This window comes from Cebus imitator, unplaced genomic scaffold (genome assembly GCF_001604975.1).
Source record: "Cebus imitator isolate Cc_AM_T3 unplaced genomic scaffold, Cebus_imitator-1.0 Scaffold462, whole genome shotgun sequence".
NCBI classification, from domain to species: domain Eukaryota; kingdom Metazoa; phylum Chordata; class Mammalia; order Primates; family Cebidae; genus Cebus; species Cebus imitator.
In genome coordinates, this window is record NW_016107777.1 from 975406 (window position 1) to 981733 (window position 6328).

Here is a 6328-nt window from a genome sequence, read left to right on the forward strand (position 1 = left end):
AAAAAAAAAAAAAAAAAAAAAAAGTTCTTATTTTTGGTGACATATTGCTACAAATATAATAGGTAATATCCATTTTCACAAAAAATATGCTTCAATCCCAAGGCATGATCAGATCAAAATGGATCTAGGCACCATAATATGTATAGTATGTATGGCTTGATTCATTACCAGAATATTAGCTGTAGTCACAGAATCCTACTGGCAAAACACACAACACTATAGGTCTAGACAGATTACTTAAAGGGGAACATATCAAAACTCAGATTATCAAAAATTTTTTGAGCAAACATGAAGACATTAGGGCATCTACAAGAAGTGTTATCTCAACAACTTGATACATGTTAAAAACCCATCTGAACTAAATGCTTGAGGGGATGGATATCCCATTTTTCATGAAGTGATTATCATGGATTGCATGCCTGTATCAAAACATCTCATGTTTTCCATAAATATACTATATCCCCACAATGTTAAAAGAGAAATAAAGTGAAATAAAAACCCATCTGTACACTATAACTTGTTTCATCTATCTAAACTGTATTTTCCTACTAATTAGCCAACTTTTCATCCTCCCTCCCTGCTACTCTATAAATATGTGTAATTATTATGTATCAATAAAAATTATCCAACCCTTAAAAAAATAAGAAACTAACTTTGATCCAGTAGCCAAGGTTTAACTTGCTTGCCTCCAAAAATTTCAGGCCATAATTAAATTAATGAAAGCATCTTTAGATTTTGTAACAGGATCACTTTTAAACCTGAGGTTACTACAATCAGTAAAATTTTATCTCCCTAAAAAAAGCAACCTGTTTCTATTAAATAACAAACGATTGATTACTGTGACGTTCTCTTTCTCATCTTACTATCTCCTGATGTAGCATTTCTATTACACCAGGTTTGTAACACCAATGAAGGAAAAAATCACACGCTTGTATATCTGTGATTGAAGAGCTCACAACAGATTTCTTTGTATATATTTCAATGTGACTTAACGTTTTTGACTTTGTGGCTTTTATATTAAATATGTAAATGGAATATCAGGGTTCATTAAAATACATAGTATAGTTATTTCTTTTTTTTTTTTAATTGTACTTTAGGTTCTGGGGTACATGTGCAGATCATGCAGGATTGTTGCATAGGTACACACATGGCAATATGGTTTGCTGCCCCCATCCCCTTGTCACTTACATCTGGCATTTTCCTCTTGTTATCCCTACCTGATATCCCCACCCCCCTCAACTGTCCCTCCTTTTACCCCCCCAACAGAACCCAGTGTATGATGCTCCCCTCCCTGTGTACATGTGTTCTCATTGTTCAACACCCACCTATGCGTGAGAACATGCAGTGTTTGATTTTCTGTTCTTGTGTCAGTTTGCTGAGAATTATGGTTGCCAGATTAATCCATGTCCCTACGAAGGACACAAATTCATCATTTTTATGGCTGCATAGTATTCCATGGTGTACATAAGCCACATTTTCCTTGTCCAGTCTATTGTCGATGGGCATTTGGGTTGGTTCCAGGTCTTTGCTATTGTAAAGAATGCCGCCATGAACATACATGTAGATATTTCTTTATACTAGAATGATTTATAATCCTTTGGGTATATACCCAGTAATGGGATTGCTGGGTGAAATGGAATTTCTTTTTTTTTTTTTTTTGCATTTTAGGTTTTGGGGTACATGTGAAGAATATGCAAGATTGTTGCATAGGTACACACATGGCAGTGTGATTTGCTGCCTTCCTCCCCTTCACCTATATCTGGCATTTCTCCTCATGCTATCTCTCCCCACCTCCTCACTCCCCGTCCCTCCCCCATTTCCCCCAAACAGACCCCAGTGTGTAGTGCTCCCCTCCCTGTGTCCATGTGTTTTCATTTCTCAACGCCCGCCTATGAGTGAGAACATTCGGTGTTTGATTTTCTGCTCTTGTGTCAGTTTGCTGAGAATGATGGTTTCCAGGTTCATCCATGTCCCTACAAAGGACATGAACTCATCATTTTTGATCGCCACATAATATTGCATTGTGTATATGTACCACATTTTCTCTGTCCAGTCTATCATCGATGGGCATTTGGGTTGGTTCCAGGTTTTTGCTATTGTAAACAGTGCTTCAATGAACATACGTGTGCATGCGTCCCTATAGTAGAACGATTTATAGTCCTTTGGATATATACCCAGTAATGGGATTGCTGGGTCAAATGGAATTTCTATTCCTAGGTCCTTGAGGAAGCGCTACACTGTATTCCACAATGGTTAAACTAGTTTACACTCCCACCAACAGTGTAAAAGTGTTCCTATTTCTGCACATCCTCTCCAGCATCTGTTGTTTCCAGATTTTTTTTAATGACGACCATTCTAACTGGCATGAGGTGGTATATCAATGTGGTTTTGATTCACATTTCTCTAATAATCAGTGATGATGAGCATTTTTTCATGTGTTTGTTTGCTTCATATGTATCTTCTTTTGAAAAGTGTCTGTTCAGATACTTTGTCTACTTTTGGATAGGTTTGTTTGTTGTTTTCTTGTAAATCTGTTTTAGTCCTTTGTAGATTCTGGATATTAGACCTTTGTCAGATGGGTAGATTGCAAAAGTTTTTTCCCATTCTGTTGGTTGCTGGTTCACTCTAATGATTGTTTCTTTTGCTGTGTAGAAGCTCTGGAGTTTAATTAGGTCCCATTTGTCTATTTTGGCTCCTGTTGTCAATGCTTTTGATGTTTTAGTCATGAAGTCCTTGCCTATGCCTATGTCCTGAATGGTTTTGCCTAGGTATTTTTCTAGGGTTTTTATGGTGTTAGGTCTTATGTTTAAGTCTTTAATCCATCTGGAGTTAATTTTAGTGTAAGGTGTCAGAAAGGGGTCCAGTTTCTGCTTTCTGCACATGGCTAGCCAGTTTTCCCAACACCATTTATTAAACAGGAAATTCTTTCCCCATTGCTTGTTTTTGTCAGGTTTGTCAAAGATCAAATGGTTATAGATATGTGGCATTGCCTCCAGGGCCTCTGTTCTGTTCCATTGGTCTATGTCTCTGTTTTGGTACCAGTACCATGCTGTTTTGTTTACTGTAGCTTTGTAGCACAGTTTGAAATCAGGTAGTGTGATGCCTCTGGCTTTGTTCTTTTTGCTTCGGATTGTCTTGGCCATGCCCTGTCTTTTGGTTCCATATGAAGTTTAATGTGCTTTTTCCAGTTCTGTGAAGAAAGTCATTGGTAGCTTGCTGGGGACAGCATTGAATCTATAAATTACTTTGGGCAATGTGGCCATTTTCATGATAGTGATTTTTCCTAATTATGAGCATGGAATGTTTCTCCATCTGTTTGTATCCTATTTCATTGAAGAGCGGTTTGTAGTTCTCCTTGGAGAGGTCATTTACATCCTTCGTTAGTTGTATTCCTAGGTATGTTATTCTCTTTGTACCAATTGTGACTGGGAGTTCGCTCATGGTTTGGCTCTGTGTTAGTCTGTTATTGGTGTATAGAAATGCCCTTGACTTCTGCACATTGATTTTGTATTCTGAGACTTTGCTGAAGTTCCTTATCAGTTTAATGATATTTTGGGCTGACATGATAGAGTCTTTCTGATATACAATCATGTCGTCTGCAAATAGAGACAATTTGATTTCCTCTTTTCCTAATGGAATACATTTTATTTCTTTTTCTTGCCTAATTACTCTGGCTAGAACTTCCAATAATGTATTGAGTAGGAGTTGTGAGAGAGGGCATCCTTATCTAGTGCCAGATTTCAAAGGAAATGCTGCCAGTTTTTGCCCATTCAGTATGATATCAGCTGTGTGTTTGTTGTAAATAGCTTTTATTGTTTAAGATATGCTCCTTCGATACCTAGTTTATTGAGAGTTTTTAGCATAAAGCGCTGTTGAATTTTGTTGAAGGCCTTCTCTGCATCTATTGAGATAATCATGTGGTTTTTGTCTTTGATTCTGTTTATGTAGTAGATTATGTTTATAGACTTGTGTATGTTGAACCAGCCTTGCACCCCTAAGGTAAAGCCTAATTGTTTGTCATGGACAAGCTTTTTGATGTGCTGTTGCAATCAGTGTGCCACTATTTTATTGAAGATTTTTGCATCTATGTTCATCATGGATATTGGCCTGAGCTTTTTTGTTGTTGTATTGAGTTTCTGCCGGGTTTTGGTATCAGAATAATGTTGGTCTTATAAAATAATTTAGGAAGGATTTCCTCTTTTTGGATTGTTTGGAATAGTTTCAGAAGGAATGGTACCAGCTTCTCTTTATATGTCTTGCAGAATTCAGCTGTGAACCCATCTGTACCTGGACTTTTTTGGTTGGCAGACTATTAATTGCTGCCTCAACTTCAGCCCTTGTTATTGGTCTATTCAAGGTTTCAACTTCTTCCTGGTTTAGGCTTGGGAGGATGCATGTATCCAGGTATTTAGCCATTTCTTCCAGGTTCAATGGTTTATGTGCATAGAGTTGCTTGTAGTAATCTCTGATTGTAGTCTGTGTTCCTGTAGAATCAGTGGTGCTTTCCTCTTGATCATTTTTTATTGCATCTATTTGATTATTTTCCCTTTCCTCTTTTATTAATCTGGTTAGCAGTCTATCTATTTTGTTGATCTTTTTAAAAAACCAGCTCCTGGATTTATTGATTTTTTTGAAGGGTTTTTTGTGTCTCTATATCCTTCAGTTCTGCTCTGATCTTAGTTATTTTTTGTCTTCTGCTAACTTTTGAGATTTTTTGATCTTGCTCCTCTAGATCTTTCAATTTTAATGAAATGGTGTCAATTTTATATCTGTCCTCACTTCTCATGTGGGCATTTATTGTTATATATTTTCCTCTAGACACTGCTTTAAATGTGTCCCAGAGATTCGGGTATGTTGTGTCTCATTCTCATTGGTTTCAAAGAACACCTCTATTTCTGCCTTCATTTCATTGTTTATCCAGTCAATATTCAGGAGCCAGTTGTTCAGTTGCCATGAAGGTGTGTGGTTCTGAGTTAGTTTTTTAATACTGAGTTCCAGTTTGATTGCCCTGTGGTTTGAGAGACTGCTTGTTATGATTTCCATTCTTTTGCATTTGCTGAGGAGTAATTTACTTCCAATTATGTGGTCAATTTTAGAGTAGGGGCAATGTGGTGCTGAGAAGAATGTATATTCTGTGGATTTGTGTGGGGGATCTGTAGATATCTATTAGGTTTTCTTGGTCCAGATCTGAGTTCAAGTCCTGGATATACTTGTTAATTTTCTGTCTCATTGATCTGTCTAATATTGACAGTGGAGTGTTAAAGTCTCCCACTATTATTGTGTGGGAGTCTAAGTCTCTTTGTCGGTCGTTAAGAACTTGCTCTATGTACCTGAGTGCTCTTGTAATGGGCGCCTATATATTTAGGATTGTTAGCTCTTCTTGATGCATTGATCATTTTACCATTGTGTAATGCCCTTCTTTGCCTCATTTGATCTTTGTTGGTTTACAGTCCAATGCATCAGAGACTCGGATTGCAACTCCTGCCTTTTTTTTGCTCTCCATTTGCTTGATAAATCTTCCTCCATCCCTTTATTTTGAGCCTATGTGTGTCCTTGTATGTGAGATGTGTTCCCTGAATACAGCATACCAGTGAGTCTTGACTTTTTATCCAATTTGTCAGTCTGTGTCTTTTGATTGGGGCATTTAGCCCACTTATATCTAACATTAATATTATTATGTGTGAATTTGATTCTGCCATTTTGTTGCTAGCTGGATGTTTTGCCCATTAGTTGACACATTTTTTTTCATTGTGTTGATGGTCTTTATCTTGGTACATTTTTGGAGTGGCTGGTACTGGTTGTTCCTTTCCTTATTTACTGCTCCTTTCAGGAGCTCTTGTAAGGCAGGCCTGGTGGTGTCAAAATCTCTTACCAATTGCTTGTCCATAAAGGCTTTTTTTCTCCTTTGTTTAAGAAGCTTAGTTTGGCTGGATATGAAATTGTAGGTTGAAAGTTATTTTCTTTTAGGATGTTAACTGCTGCCACCCACTCTCTTCTGGCATGTAGGGTGTCTGCTGAGAGATCTGCTGTGAGTCTGATGTACTTCCCTTTGTGGGAAACCTGATCTTTCCCTCTGGCTGCCCTTAGCATTTTTTCCTTCACTTCAACCCTGGTGAATCTGATGATTATGTGCCTTGGGGTTGCTCTTCTTGAGGAATATCTTTGGTGTTCTCTGATTTCCTGGGCTTGAATGTTGGTCTGGCTCGCTAGGTTGGGGAAGTTCTCCTGGATAATTTCCTGAAGAGTGTTTTCCAGCTTGGATTCATTCTCTCTGTCACATTCAGGTACACCTATGAAACCTAGATTAGGTCTTTTCACATAATTCCAT